Below are 18104 nucleotides of genomic sequence, written 5' to 3' on the forward strand. Positions count from 1 at the left end.
GACATAATGATTATGGTGGCATAAAACAATTTCTAGATCTAATTTTAATATATATCTTTCCCCTTAAACCAAGTAGACTTTAGTTTGAGATACTTGGGGTGCCAGCGGCATGGTCTGAACTTTCTCCCCTTTCTTACCAGAGCCCAACTGCAAGGTTAGGGTAAATAAGGGAGCCAGAGATGTTATCTAATTTGTTTTCTCTCAATAGTGGTCTTGATATATTTGGTGCATATGATTTCCTTGAATTTTTAGTTCCAGACCAACAAGCTCCTAAAATGCTCTAACATTCTAAAATGCTGAAGACATTTTAGAGATGGGCAATTCTGTGTCCTTGGATCCATTTCTTACATCTGTGCTCCACATCAGGCCACAGGAATTGTTCATTTTTCTGTAACAAGGTTTCAGGAAACAAATGTTCTATTCTTAATCCATGTACGAGGCATACTCTACTATGCAGCCATTCCTCAGTGTTCATGGATTGATTCCAGGACCTTTCTGTCCCACATACCAAAATTCACAAATGCTCAAGTCCCTTATACAAAGTGCTGTAATACTTGCATACAGCCTACACGCATCCTCCTGTATACTTTAAAACATCTCTAGGTTATTTATAACACATACTACAATACAAGCGATATGTAAATAGTTATGATACTGTATTTCTTAGGACATAATGACAAGAAATATAGTATGTGTATGATCAGTATGGACAAAACGATTCATTTTTTAATGAATATTTTTTATCTGTAGCTGGTTCAATCCATGAACGTGAAACTCATAGATACTGAGGACCAATAGTACATTCTTTTTTAATCTGTCTGCTTCAGGTTACAACTTGTGTGTATGTTCACTTATGTTTTCTAAATCTCCTCACACTTTGCACTCTGTTTAATTGGCAGAATTATGTGGAATAAGAGCAGTAATTCTCAATTGAAAGCAACTTTGCCTTCTATGGGAGATTTGGCAATGCCTAGAGGCATATTTGGTATATGACTAGGGGAAGAATGGTTCCACTGGTATCTAGTGGGTAATGCCAGGGATGCTGCTAAACATTACAAACTCTAAGAGTTTTTCTCCTAATCTCTACAATGCACAGCCCTCCACAACACTTTCCAGTCAAAATGTCAACAGTGCAAGGGTTAAGAAACTTTGACACAGAGCTTCAAGAGTTCACTAAAACTCCAAATGTAGAACAAGATTATATTCTTTTCTTGGTACACCAATTTTAGACCTTTATGAGAGCTATTTTGAAACCCTCGACTTGTTCCATAGAAGAGGGACGACTTTCACTCTACCCTGTGGAGTAGAGGGAGAGAACAAACTCTTTTCTCTTAGTACCACATTCTTTTTATTTTTTTATTTTTATTTTATTTAATTTATTTATTTATTTTTGAGACGGAGTCTCGCCCTGTCGCCCACGCTGGAGTGCAGTGGCGCAATCTCAGCTCATTGCAAGCTCCGCCTTCCATGTTCACGCCATTCTCCTGCCTCAGCCTCCCGAGTAGCTGGGACTACAGGCACCCGCCACCACGCCCGGCTAATTTTTTTGTATTTTTAGTAGAGATGGGGTTTCACCGTGTTAGCCAGGATGGTCTAGATCTCCTGACCTCGTGATCTGCCTGTCTCGGCTTCCCAAAATGCTGGGATTACAGGCGTGAGCCACCGCGCCCGACCTTAGCACCACATTCTTTTTTTTTTTTTTTTGAGACAGAGTCTCGCTCTGTCGCCCAGGCTGGAGTGCAGTGGCGCGATCTCGGCTCACTACAAGCTCCGCCTCCTGGGTTCACGCCATTCTCCTGCCTCACCCTCCCAAGTAGCTGGGACTACAGGCGTCCACCATCACGCCCGGCTAATTTTTTGTATTTTCAGTCGAGACGGGGTTTCACCGCGTTAGCCAGGATGGTTTCGATCTCCTGACCTCGTGATCCGCCCACCTCAGCCTCCCAAAGTGCTGGGATTACAGGCGTGAGCCACCGCGCCCGGCAGTACCACATTCTTAACAAGACTCCCAGACTCCAACTATTTCCACTCTATATTTCATGTGGGTGTTGGATTACTTTGGGGAAACAATAAAAACGGCACTGTAAACATGCTTATGCATTTGTTTTTTGTCTGCCATTGAAAGATGTTGTTAAGTTAGTGTGCTCTGCCTTTGGATGAGCTGAGGAGTCCCCAAAGTGTACATTATTTTTATTTTTTCAGCTTTAGATCCTAGTGGCAAGTTATGGAGAAGAGAAAAATTCCTAATTAGTGTATGTTACAATAATAAGTTGCAGTTTACTAAATATTTTCATGTTATTTTTTCATGAAATTTTCACAGAAATATTATATATTAGATAGTGTCATCACGAATATTATTTTGTTACTTAAACTGGGGAATCATTGATACCATTGTTATTAATAATGTTCTCTTCGAAGACTAGAAGTGATTTTTTTTTCAGTGTTAAGTGCTTCTATATAAGAGGGCATGTATGATTTATTTGGAGAATTTAGGCTCCTAGGAGTCTTGCTGTAAAGCAGTAGTATACTATATTTTCTATTTCAATTGCTTCCCCAAGAGTCTTATAAATTCCATTATCTGATCATTCAGCCATATGGTCAAATCAATTTCCTCCCAGAGATGTGGAATTTGAGGGAAAAATAAAAAAGAACAAATATGCCCTCTTCATTCAGTGATCACCTTGAAAGTGGGTGCGAAGAATACCTGACATTCATTACTAAGCAGTTGCCATGGACAGTAAAATCTTTTCTTATGTGAACGACTGACACAAAATAGTAATTGAAAAGTTTCATTTCAAAGTGTTGCCAGAACTGAGGATAAGAATAGAAATAACTAATGCTAAATCTCAATATTGCATTAAAAGTTAGAAATGTAAATGATTAACAGTAAGGTAAAATTTTATACTGATTTTATGTTCATAATATAACAAATGGAAGAAGAGGTTGAGATCTTTGAAGTATGATATGGATTTTGATATGGCTAGAATATAGTCTCTTTAGAAAACAAAAAAAAAATCTTTTTTTTTAAGTGGCATACAGCACAAGAATTTTAAGAACAGTGATATTATTATTTTATGTTTTGATAAACTTTACTATTTAGAAGAGTTTCAGATTTACAGAAGGACTCTTAAGGTAGTACACAGAGTTTCCTCATTCATTTTCCCCTATTGTTAATATCTTATGTTAGTGTGGTACATTTGTTACAACTAATGAGTCAGTATTCATACATTATTATTATTAACTAAAGTTATTTTACCTAATTTTGACATAATACTTTTTTCTGATCCAGAATACCACTCAGAATATACTACAACTTAGATGACACATCTCCTTACACTTCTCTTGGCTGTGGCAGTTTCTAAGTGTTGTCTTTTTTTATGATTTGACAGTTTCGAGGTATACTGGTCAGGTATTTTGTAGAATGTCCCTCAGTTGGGACTGGTCTGGTGTTTTCCCCAGGATTACTCTGGGGTTATGCATTTGGGGGAAGAAAACCACAGGGGTTAGGTGTCATTTTAATTATACCATATCAAGATTATATGCTATCAACATGACAACACTGTTGATAATGTTGACCTTCTATATGTAGCTGTGGTAGTTCTTGTCAGACCTCTCTATTTTTACGCTTGCCATTTTACAAATGACTTCTTTCCATCATTTTGTGTGTGTGTGTGTGTGTGTGTGTATGTGTGTTTTAATACTGTCTTCTTTTCTGGTAATATAAAATGCTCCATGTTGATGTTCATATTCATCTTAAATATGCCACAGCCTAGAATCCCCATATGTGTAAGGAGCCTTAATTTATTTTGTTGAAGAATGACATTAGAAACCAAGATCTGAATGCTAGGAGTGTCTGTTACTACTGAAATATATTTCTTCTAGGCCATTGCAACTGACAGAATGAGAAAATATCTGTGTGTGTATTGACAGCTATGTATATACATATCCTTAAATATTTCTATATGTTATTATCTATATCTATAGTAAGCTAAGCATAATGATGTTTCCACATTTAATTCATTACCTCATGGATTATTCTAGTCTTCTATTTTTTTGTAACCTACCACTTCAGCATGAAAAATCTGTCTATTTCCTCTGCCATTCATTTATTAATTATTCAATACCAGTATATGTATACTGTGGTTTCAGAATTGTTAAACTGTGCTTCACAGAAATAATTTTATCCACTCAGTTACAGTGCTTATGTACAATTCCTTTTGCCTTTAGTCATAGATTCCACTAATTTTTAAACATACTTAACTTAATAAGCATATTTTTTCTCCACCCACTTCAGTTAGGTATTTTCACATATTTCTAATGCAGTTGGATTCTTTTATCCCATTCTTTATTCCATGCTAGGATTCTGCAATTTTCAAGATCATATTTTAAAATTTGCATGCAATATTTAATCTTTGTCCTGTAAAGTTCTACAAGATTTGACAAATTCATAGACTTAAGTATCTATAAATTCATAGACTTAAGTATCTTATAAATTCCATTATCTGATCATTCAGCCATATGGTCAAATCAATTTCCTCCCAGAGACGTGGAATTAAGGTATTATACACAATAAATCCACCATCCTAAAAATATTCTATCTTCTCCACCTATTCGAACCCTTCCTATAAAAGAGAACACTGGCAATTATTCATCTGCTAACTGTCTCTGTATTTTCCATTTCTAGAATATCAGATAACTAGAATAATAAAGTAGTTTGCTTCTTCAGATTTACTTCTTTCTGTTAGTAGTATGCATCTATGACCCATTTTTGGTATGATTTGATAACACTCATTTTTATTGCAGAATAGTATTCTGTTGTAGAGATATACCAAAGTTGATCTATTTATCTATTGAAATAAATATTAATTACTTCCAGTCTTTGGTGATTATGAATACAGCTATTATTAGCAGAGTAAACATATGTGCAGACATAAGTTTTTTAATCACTTGGGCAGATACCTAGAAGTGTGATTGCTGAATAGTATAATGAATCTATGTTTAGTACTTTAGTGCCTAGTATAGGTGGATTTTACATGAACAGTTCAACAATTTATTAATAGTGAATATGCCTATCTTCATCTATGTGTTAGAAATGCAAACATCCTCTACCTGCACATAGTTTCCTTAGCACATGATACATTCAATAATTTACTATTAGGATCAAAATTGATCATCTGAATACTTATGCCTTCTTTATAGAAAAGACCCGTTGTTTGATATAAAGGAAGATTATTTGTTTCTTGTTCCTCACTGGCCTTTCCTAATTTTAGAAACCAATCCACCATTAATTGTTTGCCTTTGCTTTGTAATATGGTTTGGCTGTGTTTCCACCCAAATCTCATCTTGAATTGTAGTTCCCATAATCCTCACATGTCGTGGAAGGGACCAGGTGAAGATAATTGAATCATGGGGGCAGTTTTCTCTGTGCTGTTCTCATGGTGGTGAGTTAGTTCTCATGAGATCTGATGGTTTGGGGGGCTTCCCCCTTCCCTGGGCACTCATTCTTCTTGCTGCTGCCATGTGAAGAAGGATGTGTTTGCTTTCCCTTCCACCATGATTGTAAGTTTCCTGAGGCTTCCCTAGCCATGCTGAACCGTGAGTCAATTAAACCTCTTTCCTTTATAAAAAAAGATGTACCCAGTGTCGGGTACATCTTTATTAGCAGTGTGAGAATGGACTAATATAATTTGTTTAGTATTTTTGTACTCCTCTCTGTCTTTTGAACCTACTGGCTAACTACCCACTTTCCCTTGTCAAATTTCATGCAAAAGACTCCTTCTAAACTGTATTAGTAAAAAAAAAAAAAGTTATCTTTCTCTCTTATTTTATCTTTCTCTTCCTCTCTCTTTCCCACACACTCGAAGCAATGGGGCAGTGCAAATTAGCCTTGTTACTTTCTTACCTTGTGTTAGCATATCTTGGTAGAGAAACTGAGTTTACACCCCAATACAGAGGTAAGGTAGCAATAATGTGTGAATTAGAAGTCTGTTTTTACCCAAAAACTGTTTGTGGGGCTAAGGAAAGAGTTGACTTATGTCCCACCCATGTGTAATGATGCGGTATGTTTCAGTGCTCTCCTTTTGCTGGGGTGGTGCTATCAGGTCATGATGAGAGGTAAACATCCACTCACAACTAGACCTGTATGCTACACCCAAGTAAGGTGACTGCTTGCTAAAATGAAAGGTTAAATAGCATTGGTGCCCCGAGGAGAGGGAAAGGGGTAAGTGTTGAAAATAAATATAGGACAAAACATTTCCCGAATTTGGCAAAATGCTTAAACCTATAGTTTTAAGAACCTGAGCAAATCACAAACAGGATAAACCAAAATAAATCTGTCAAGTCATATCACATCGAAGAGTACTATAGGAGTACTGTAACATAATATTAAACTGTCCAGAAAACAGAAGTCAATTATTATACACAACTTGCATAAAAAAAAATGACAGAAAATAACAATGGGATGACTCAGATATAGAAATTATTTAAAAATGATATTAATTCCATCCATGTCTCAAAGGACATGATCTCATTCTTTTTTATGGCTGCATAGTATTCTACGGTGAATATGTACCACATTTTCTTTATCCAGTCAGTTTATCATTGATGGACATTTTGGTTGATTCCATGTCTTTGCTATTGTGAATAGTGCTACAGTGAACATATGTGTGCATATGTCTTTGTAACAGAATAATTTATATTCCTTTGGGTATATACCCAGTAAAGGAATTGCTGGGTCAAATGGTATTTCTGTTTTTAGGTTTTTGAGGAATTACCACACTGTCTTCCACAATGGCTAAACTAATTCACACTCCCACCAAAAGTGTATAAGTGTACCTTTTTCTTCACAACCTCATCAGCATCTTTTCTTTTTTTTTGGAGTTTTTAATAATAGCCTTTCTGACTGATGTGAGATGAATATGTCATTGTGGTTTTGATTTGGATTTTTCTAATGGCCAGTGATGTTGAGCCATTATCCTTAGCAAACTAACACAGGAATCAAAAACCAAATACCACATGTTCTCACTTGTAAGTGGGAGCTAAATGATGAGAACACATGGACACATAGAGTGGAACACACACTGGGATCTTTTGGAGGGTGGAGGGTAGGAGGAGTGAGAGGATCAAGAAAACCAACTAATAGGTACTAACCTTAATACTTGCATGATAAAATAATCTATAATATAAACCCCCATGACACAAGTTTATGTATGTAACAAACTTGCACTTGTACCCCAGAAATTAAAATAAAAGAAAAAAAAATTCTAAGGTACCACTGATAAAGAACTATTACAAATATTAATGAAGCAAAAAAAGTAGAAAAGTCAGCGAAAGAAAAAATATGTAGAGAAAGCCTAATTATAGAACTAAAAATACAATTACCAAAATGAAAACGGCACTGAGTAGCTCAATGACTGGAGATGACAGAAGAAAGAATCAGTGACTTTGAAGACAATTGCATAAAAATTACCCAATCTGATAACACAGACAAAATAGACAGTTATAAAATGAACAGAATCCTCATGTACCAATAGGACAAAAAGCAACATCTAGCTTGCAAAGCATTGGTGCCCCAGAGGAGAGGGAAAGGAATGAGTGCTGAAAATAAATATAGGACAGAACATTTCCCAAATTTGACAAAAGGCTTAAACCTATAGTTTTAAGAAGCTGAGCAAATCACAAGCAGGATAAACCAAAACAAGTCTCCGTCAAGACACATAGTAACAAACCTCTGAAAATTAGAGACAAATATGTGTGTGTATTTGTGTGTGTGTATAGTCTTAATATGCATATTAAGACTAGAGAGAAGACATGCATTATCTAAAACAGAATGCCAATTTGAATAACAGAAGATTTCTCATATGTAACCATGGATGCTAGAAGCAGCATATTTTTCAAGTGCTGAAAGAAAAGAACCTCAATTTTAAATCTATATCCAGTGAATATATCCTATAGAAATAAAGATGGAAGAAAGATAATCTCTGACAAGAAACAATAAGTGAATTTATTGCTAGCAGACTAAATCTTAAAGAATGGCTAAAGTAAATTTTTTTAAAACATAAATAAAAATGGCAGGAGAGTAGAGTTTGGAAATTCAGAAAGAAAGGAAAAACAACATAATGGGTAAAGTTAAATATAATGTGCTTGCATTCTCTTATCAGGTATAAATTCATATCAGATCATTGAAGAAAATATTATAACATCTGATATGGTGCTCAACATATTTAGAGGAAGGCAAGAAAAGATAAACAGGAATGAGAGAGGGAACAACAGAAAAAACAAATGAAATGTCAGATCAAGTCTTAACATTTGAATAATTACCTTAATATAGTCTAAATATACCAATTAAAAAACAGATATTTACAAATTGGATGCAAAAACATGAGTCACGTATATGCTATGAACAAGAAGTTCACTTCAAAATAACATACAAGTAGTTTAAAAGTAAAAATGATTGAAAAAGAAAACCAAACTCTAATTAACACAAAATCAGGGGTGGCTAGATTTTTGATGGAATTAATTTTAGAGAACAGAAAATTACTAGAGATAAAGAGGGATATTACATATATTGATAAAAGAAGGGATAAGAATCCTAAATGTGTATGTACCAACACTCAGAATGTTATTATACATGAAAACTATTTGATAACGCTGGAAAGATAAAAAAATAGACAAACACAGAATTAGAGTTAACACTTAATTTCAGAAACTGATAGAGCTATTAAAAAGAAAATTAACATGAAAACAGATCTGAACAGCACAATCAACCAACAGCTTATAATTGGCATATATAGAACACCACACATTTTTTTTCAAGTGCCCAAGGAGAATTCACCAAGATAGATAATATTCTGGGCCATGGAATATACTTCAACAAATTTAAAAAATCTAAAATCATACTGTGTTTTCTCTGATTTTATCGTCGTCAAACTAAAAACTTAAATAACAGAAAGATGATGGGGGAAATCTCTAAATATATAGAAATTAACACATTTCTCAATAATCTATGGGTTATGGGTTCAAGAGAAAGTCTTAGAAAATAGAATAATTTGGAACTGAATCAAAATCAAAACCACATGTAAAAATATTTGGTATTCTGGAAAAGTCATACCAAGAGTAAAGTTTATAGCCCTAAAAGCTTACATTGAAAATAAAGAGAAGTTTTAAGTAAGTAATCTAACTTTCAACACGAAGAAATTTAAAAAATAAGAGCAAAATAAACCAAAAGTGTCTATATTCATCAGAGATATTGGCCTGCAGTTTTCCTCTTTTGTTGTGCCCTTTCCTGATTTAAGTATCAGGGTGATACTGGATTTGCAGACTATATAAGGGAGAGATTCCTATTTGAATTTTTGAAACACTTTCATTAATACTGATACCAGCACTTCTATGTATGTCTGGAAAATTTCAGCTATGAATATGTCTGCTTCTTTGCTTTTGTGTTGAAATATTTTTTATTACTAATTTGATTTAATTACTTGTTATTCATCTGATCAGGATTTCTATTTCTTCTTGGTTCAATCTTCAGAGGTTATGTATTTCCAGGAATTTATCCAGTTCCCCTAGGTTTTCTAGTTTGTGTGTACATATGTATTCACAACAGTCTCTCATGATCTTTTGTATTTCTGTGACATCAGTGGTAACATTATCTTTGTCATTTCTGATTAGCTTATTAAAACCTTTTTCTTTCGGTTAATCTTGCTAGCAGTCTGTGAATTTTGTTTATCCTTTCAAAGAACCAACTTTTAATCTTATTGACGCTTTGTGTCATTTTTTCCCTGGTCTCAAACTCATTTAGTTCTGTTCTGATCTTTTTCTTCTGCTAGATTGGGGTTTGGTTTGTTTTTATTTCTCTCATACCTTGAAGTGTGACATTAATTTCTTCATTTGAAAAATTATCTGTCCTTTTGATGTAGGCATTTATGCTATAAACTTTCCTTTCAGTAAAATTCTTAACATAATCCGAGCATACCAAATCCAACAGCACATCAGAAAGATAATTCCGATGATAAAGTGGGCTTTATTTCAGGGATGCAAGGTTGTTCTAACATATGTAAATCAATAAATCTGATTTACTCTATAAACAGAACTAAATGCAAAACGCAAAGATAATCACAATAGATGCAAAAAAGTTTTTTTTTATAAACTCCAGTATCCATTTACGGTAAAAACCCTCAACAAACTAGTCATTAAAGAAACATATTACAAAATAATAAGAGCCATATGTAACAACCCCATAAGCAACATCATACTGAATGGTAAAAAGTTAAAAACATTTCCCTTAAGAACTGGAATAAGATAAAGATGCCCACTCTCACCATGCCTACACAACATAGTACTACAAGTCATAGCCAGAGCGATCAGGCAAGAGAAAGAAATAAAAGACACCCAAATTGTAAAAGAAGAAGTCAAATGATCTCTGCTCGCTGATGAGATGACTGTGTATCTAGAAAACCTTAAGAACTCCCCCAAAGGCTTCTAGACTTGATGCATGACTTTAGTAAAGTCTCAGAATACAAAAATTAATGTACAAAAATAGTTAGCATTTCCATCCACCAATAACATACAAGCTGAGAGCAAAATCAATAACTCAATCTCATTTACAATAGACACACTCAGGCCGGGCAAGGTGGCTCATGCCTGTAATCCCAGCAATTTGGGAGGCCGAGTCGGGTGGATCACGAGTTCAAGAGATGGAGACAATCCTGGTCAACGTGGTGAAACCCCATCTCTACTAAAAATACAAAAATTAGCTGGGCGAGGTGGCACGCTCCTGTAGTCCCAGCTACTTGGGAGGCTGAGGCAGGAGAATTGTTTGAACCCAGGAGGCAGAGGTTACAGTGAGCCGAGATTGCGCCACTGCACTCCAGCCTGGCAACAGGGTGAGACTCTGTCTCAAAACGAAACAAAGCAAAACAGAAATAAAATAGCTAGGAATACATTTAACCAAGGAGGTGAATGATCGCTAGAAAGAAAATTATAAAATACTGAAGAAAGACTGTAGAACATAAAAAAAAATGAAAAAAAAATCCCATGCTAATAGATTGGAAGAATCAATATCATTAAAATAACCATATTGCCCAAAGCATTCTATAGATTCAATGCAACTCCTCTGCTTTTAAATGTCTGGATTGTACAGGTGGTTTGGGGACTTCATTTGTTTTGATTAGTTTAGCTTTATCCTGAAATGGTTATTGGTCCATGTCTATGATAAGGTAAAAGAAAATTAGAATCCTAAGAAAGACAATAGCAAACCACTGATTCCATTCCGATTATCTTTGTGGCTTGTGTTAGCATTGATTGTTTCTTGCCATGGTATTGTATGTTCCTGGGACTCCGCTGCAACCACTAAATAAATAGTGGACAGAATTAGGATAATCTGATTCTGGAAGCCAGATACTTTGATTAGTGGCTTGTCATACTATTACAAATAAGCAATTTGCCAAACTCTTCTAGTTACAGGTTAGAAATATGCAATGATCAAAAAGAGAATAGAAATGGGGCTGGTACCTGTGGATAAAATAAAACTAGCAGAATGTGCATCATTTAACGTTATTTCTGAAATTATTTATAATTATACAATTCAGTATGCTAACAATGCAATGCCCATCAAATCACCCATGCCATTTTTCACAGAATCAGAAAAAAAAAAATCCTAACATTCATATGGAACCAAAAACAGCCTGAATAGCCAAAGTAATTCTAAGAAAAAAGAACAGAGCCAGAGGGATCACATTGTCTGACTTTAGATTATAATAAAAAGCAATAGTAACTAATACAGCATGATATTGGTACAAAAATAGACAGATAGAACAATGGAACAGGACAGAGAACCCAGAAATAAAGCCATATACCTATAACCAACTGACATTTGACAAAGTTGACAAAAATAATGGAAAAGAATACCATATTTAATAAATGATTTTGGGAGAATTGGCCAGCTATATGAAGAAGAATGAAGCTTGACTGCTATCTCTTACCGTAGTAAAAATTAACTGAAGATGGGTTAAACACCTAAACATGAGGCCTGAAACTATAAACTCCTGGAAGAAAACCTAAGAAAAATTATTTGGACATTGGCTTAGGCAAACAATGTATAATGAAAAACCCAAAAGCAAGTGCAATGAAACCAAAACTAGACAAACAGGATTTAATTAAACTTAAAAGCTTCTATGCAGCACAAGAAATTATTAACCAGGTAAACAGACAACCTACAGATTGGGAGAAAATATTTGCAAATTATGCTTCTGACAAATGACTGATATACAGAATATATTAAAAAACTCAAACAACTCAAGAAAAAGCAACCCCATGAAAAACTGAGAAAAGCATATGAACAGACATTTCTCAAAGGAAGAAATACAAATGGCCAACAACATACTTTAAAATACTCAACATCACTAATCACTAGAGAAATGCAAATTAATTCACACTGAGATATCACTTTACACCAGTCTGAATGGCTATTATTTAACAGTCAGAAAACAACAGATGTTGGCATGGAGACAAAGAAAAAAATGCTTATACATTGTTGGTGGAAATATAAATTAGTTCAATCCCTATGCTGAACTCCTATTCAGCCCAGTAGAATCACTACTTACCCAAAGTAAAAGAAATCATTATATAAAAAAGACATCTGTACTCATATTTTTGTCACAGCACTATTCACAAAAGCAAAGCCATGGAACCAACCTGTGTCCATCAGTGGTTGATTGGATAAAGAAAATGTGGTATACATATACACCATAGAATATTTTGTAGCCATATAAAAGAATGAAATCATGTCCTTTACAGTAACATGGATGGAGCTGGAAGCTGTTATGTAACTAACTGAATTAACTCACAAGCAGAAAATCAAATCAAATGTCACATATTCTCACTTATGAATGAAAGCTAAACGATGGATGCACATGGACATAAAGATGGAAACAAAACACACTGGGGACTCCAAAAGTGGGGATAGAGGGAGGGGGTGAAGTTTGAAAGATTACATATTGGATACATTGTTCCATATTGGAGTGACAGCTACACTAGTAGTCCAGTCCTCACCATTAAACAATGTATGAATCTAACAAACATGTACATGTACCCCACAAATCTAAAATAAAATTAAAATAAATAAATAAACCAGTAACAAACAACATGGGGAATATGTTAAATATAAGAGCAGAAGAATATAAAATTGAAAATAAAAATAATATAGAAAATCAACAAAACAAAATGTGACTCTTCAAAAAATTGCAGTAAACTTCATGAAATTCTGCAAGAATAAGAGCCATCTATGACAAACCTATAGACAACATCATACTGAATGGACAAAGTTGGAACGATTCCCCTTGAGAACTGGAATAAGATAAGGATGCTCAATCTCACCATTTTTAGTCAATATAGTACTGGAAGTCCTAGCCAGAGCAACCAGGTAAGAGAAATAAATAAAAGACATGCAAATATGAAAAGAAGTCACTCTTTTCACTGTTGATATGATTATATATCTAGAACATTCTAAAGACTCTGTCAAAAGTTCCTAGAATTGATAAGTGACTTTAGTAAAGTTTCAGGATACAAAATCAATGCATGAAAATCAGTAGCGTTCCTACACATCAACAATGTCTGGGCTGAGAGTGCAATAAAGAACACAATCCTACTTATAATGCTACAAAGAAAATGCAATACCTAAGAATGCAGCTAACCAAAAGGTGAAAAATCTCTATAAGGAGAACTAAAAAACACTGCTAAAAGAAATTAGAGACAATACAAATAAATGGAAAAACATTTCATGGTCACTGTATTAGTCCGTTCTCATGCTACTGATGAAGACATACCTGAGACTGGATAATTTATAAAGGAAAGAGCTTTCATTGACTCACAGTTCTGCAGGGCTGAGGAGGCTTCAGGAAACAGAATCATGGCAGAAGCAGAAGCAAACACATCCTTCTTCACATGGCAGCAGCAAGAAGTTCAGAGCAAAGCGAAAGAAAAGCCCCTTATAAAACCATCAGATCTCCAGGGAACTCACTATTACAAGAACAGGATAGAGGTAACTGCCCCGATGATTCAATTACCCTCTACTGGGTCCCTCTAATGACATGTGGGGAGTATGGAAACTACAGTTCAGGATGAGATTTGGGTGGGAACACAGCCAAATCACATCAGTCATGGATTAGAAGAATCAACATTGTTGCCAAAATAGCCATACTGCCCAAAGCAATTTATAGATTTAGTGCTATTCCTATCAATCTACCAATGTGATTCTTCACAGAATTAGAAAAAAAAACTATTCTAAAATTCATATGGAACCAAAAAAGAGCCCAAATAGCCAAAGCAATCCTTCATAAAAAGAATAAAGCCAAAAAGGCATCACACTACCCAACTTCAAACTATACTATAAAGCCACAGTAACCAAAACAATTTGGCACTGATACAAAAACAGACACATAAACCAATGGAACAGAATAGAAAACTGAGAAATAAAGACACACAACTATAACTATTTGATCTTTGACAAAGCTGACAAAAACAAGCAATGGGGAAAGGGCTTCCTATTCAATGAATAGTGCTGGGATAACTGGCCATATGTAGAAGATTGAAGCTAGGATCAATCAATTGAAGCTAGGATTAATTTTTGTATATGATAAAAGAATCCCTACATTTCACTATATACAAAAATTATCTCAAAATGGATTAAATATTTCAGTGTAAGAACTCAAACTATAAAAATCCTTGAAGACAACCTAGGAAATGCTATTCTTGACATTGGCCTTGGCAAAGAATTTTTGACTGTCTCCAAAAGCAATTGCAGCAAAAAAAAAAAAAATTGACAAGCAGGACCTAAATAAACTAAAGAGATTCTGCACAGTAAAAGAAACAATCAACAAAGCATACAACTTACAGAATAGGAGAAGATATTTGCAAACTATACATCAGACAAAGGCCTAATCTCTAAAATCTTCAGAGAACTTAAACAAATCAACAAGAAAACAAGTCCTATTGAAATGTGAAAAAAAAGGACATGAACAGACACTTCGCAAAAGAAGACAAAGAGGTGACCAACAAACATGAAAAAAATTGCTCAGTATCACTAATCATCAGAGAAATGAAAATCAGAAGCATAATGCTATAACACCTCACACTAGACAGAATGGCTATTACTAAAATGTCAACAAATGACAGGTGCTGGCAATGCTGCAGAGAAAGGGAATGCTTATACGTTGTTGGTGGGAATGTAAATTAGTTCAGCAACTGTGGAAAGCAGTCAGGTGATTTGTCAAAGAACTTAAAATAGAACTATCATTTGACTCAGCAATCCCATTACTGTGTATATACCCAAGAGAAAATAAATCATTCTACCAAAAAGACTCAAGCACTCTTCTGTTAATTACTGCACTCTTCACAATAGGAAAAACATTGCATTAACTTAAGTGCCCATCAATGACAAATTGGATTAAAAAAATGGCATATATACACCACGGAATAATATGCAGTCATAATAAAGAACAAAATTATGCCCTTTGCAGCAACATGGATGAAGCTAGAGGCCAAAATCCTAAGCAAATTGATGGAAAAACAGAAATCCAAAAATCACATGTCCTCACTTGTAAGTGGGAGCTAAGCATTGAACACACATGAACATAAACGTGGGAATAATAGATACTGTGCACTACTGGTGGGTGGAGGGGTGGGAAAAGTTAGAAACCTACCTGTTGGGTACTATGCTAACTATCAGCATGATGGGACCCATACTCCAACCCTCTGCATCTTACAATATTCCCATGTAACAAATCTGCCACATGTATCCTCTGTATCTAAAATAAAAGCTGAAATTTAAAATAAAGCTGGTGATAATAAAAATAAGGGATTACTACAGATCCTGCAGCCATTAGAAAGATAATGCAAGCAACCTTACATTTATATATTTCACAAAATAGAAGAAAAACACCAATTTCTCTAAAATCACAAACTGGCAAAACTAAACCAAGATGAAGCAGATCATATTAATATCCTTATAACTATTAAAAATGGAAATCATAATTTTAAGTATCCTCAAAAAGAACTCTCCATGTCCAGATGATTTCATCTGAGAATTCCATCAAACATTTAAAGAATTAACACAATCTCTTACATAATTTTTTCTAAAAAATTATGTTTCTAAAAAATTTCTAAAAATTAGGCTTGTAAAAATATAAATATACATTCTAAGAATATAAATATAAAAAATATACATATAAATTCTAAAATGGTAATTTCTAAAAAGTTATATTTCTTATCAATGTATCAGAAGAATTACACACTATATATAAACAGAATTTATTTCAGGTATGCAAGACTTGTTCAACATTTGAAAATTAATCAGTGTGATCCATCATATCAACAAGGTAACAAAGAAAAATCATGTAACATATAACTTTCTATTGCATAGATATAGAGACAGCATTTAACAAATTTCAACCTTATAAAAAAAAAGCTTTTAGCAAATTATGAAAAGTTACCTAAGACAGATAATGGGTATCTATAAAAAACTTGCTGCTAATGTTATACCATAATAGTGAAAGAAAATGTTTTTCTTCTAAGACCAGGAAAAAGGTAAAGACATTCACTCTTGCCACTCTTATTCAACATAGTATTGGGAGTTCTAGTTACTGTAATGAGTAAAGTAAAAGATATAAAAGACAAACAGATGAGAAAGGAAGAAATCAAGCTGTCTTTAAATGGAGATGACATGCTGACATAGAAAATTATAAATAATTTACAAAATAAAAACAAAATTTCTACAAGAGTTCAACAAGGTAACAGAATCAACAAATAAAAATCATTCACAATTTTATACATGCAAGTTGAATATAGAAACATGGATTCAAAATGCAGTACCATTTACATTCACACCAAATAAAATAAAATGTGTTGGTATACATTTAACAAAACATGTATAAGCCTATATGCTGAAAATGTCAAAATACTTATGAAAGAAAGAAAAGGAGCCTTAAATAAAAGAATTGCATTGAAAGATTTTTTTGCATCTATTGGTATGATCAAGTGGTTTTTGTTTAAATTCTGTTTATGTAGTGAATCACATTTACTGATTTTTGTATGTTGAACCAACCTTGAATCGCAGGAATAAAGCCAATGTGATTATGGTAAATTAACTTACTAACTTTTTGATGTGCTGCTGGATTCAGTTTGCTATACACTGTATTTTGCTGAAGATTTTTGCATCTATGTTTATCAGAGATATAAAAACTGTCAACAATCTATACATTGAAGGAACACAACTCAAAATAATAAGAGTCATCTATGACACACCCATAGTCAACATCATATGGAACAGGCAAAAGCTGGAAGCATTCCCCTTTAGAACAAGAACAAGACAAGGATGCCCACTCTCACTACTCCCTACTCAACATTATTATTGTAAACTCTACATACAACGATCAGGCAAGAGAAATAAATAAAAGGCATGGAAATAAGAAAAGAAGATGTTAAATTATCTCTCTTCACTGATATAATTCTATACCTTAAAATATCCTAACGATGACATAAATAAATAGAAAAACTTTCTATGGTTATAGATTAGTAGAATCAATATGATTAATTGGTCATATTGCCCAAACAATCTACAGAGTCAGTGCTATCGCAATCAGACTACCAACACCAACATCATTTTTCAGAAAACTAGAAGAAACTATTCTAAAATTTGTATGGAACCAAAACAGAACCTGAATAGCCAAATCAGTTCTAAGCAAAAAGAGGAAAGCCAGCGACATCACATTACCTGACTTCAAACTGCACTACAAGGCTACAAGGTACACAAAACAGCATGATACTGGTATAAAAATAGACACATACACCAATAAAACAGAATAGAGAACTCAGATAAAGGGGCACACCTACAATCATCTGACCTACAAACTTGACTAAAATAGCAATGGGAAAAGAAATTCCTGTTCAATAAATAGTGCTAGGATAACTGGTTAGCCATACGCAGAAAAACGAAACTACACCCCCACTTTTCACCATATGCAAAAAATAACACAAGATTCATTGAAGCCTTGTAAGACCTAAAACTGTAGAAATTACGGAAGAAAACCTCAGAAATACCATTCTGTACATTA

This window comes from Pongo abelii, chromosome 15 (genome assembly GCF_028885655.2).
Source record: "Pongo abelii isolate AG06213 chromosome 15, NHGRI_mPonAbe1-v2.0_pri, whole genome shotgun sequence".
NCBI classification, from domain to species: domain Eukaryota; kingdom Metazoa; phylum Chordata; class Mammalia; order Primates; family Hominidae; genus Pongo; species Pongo abelii.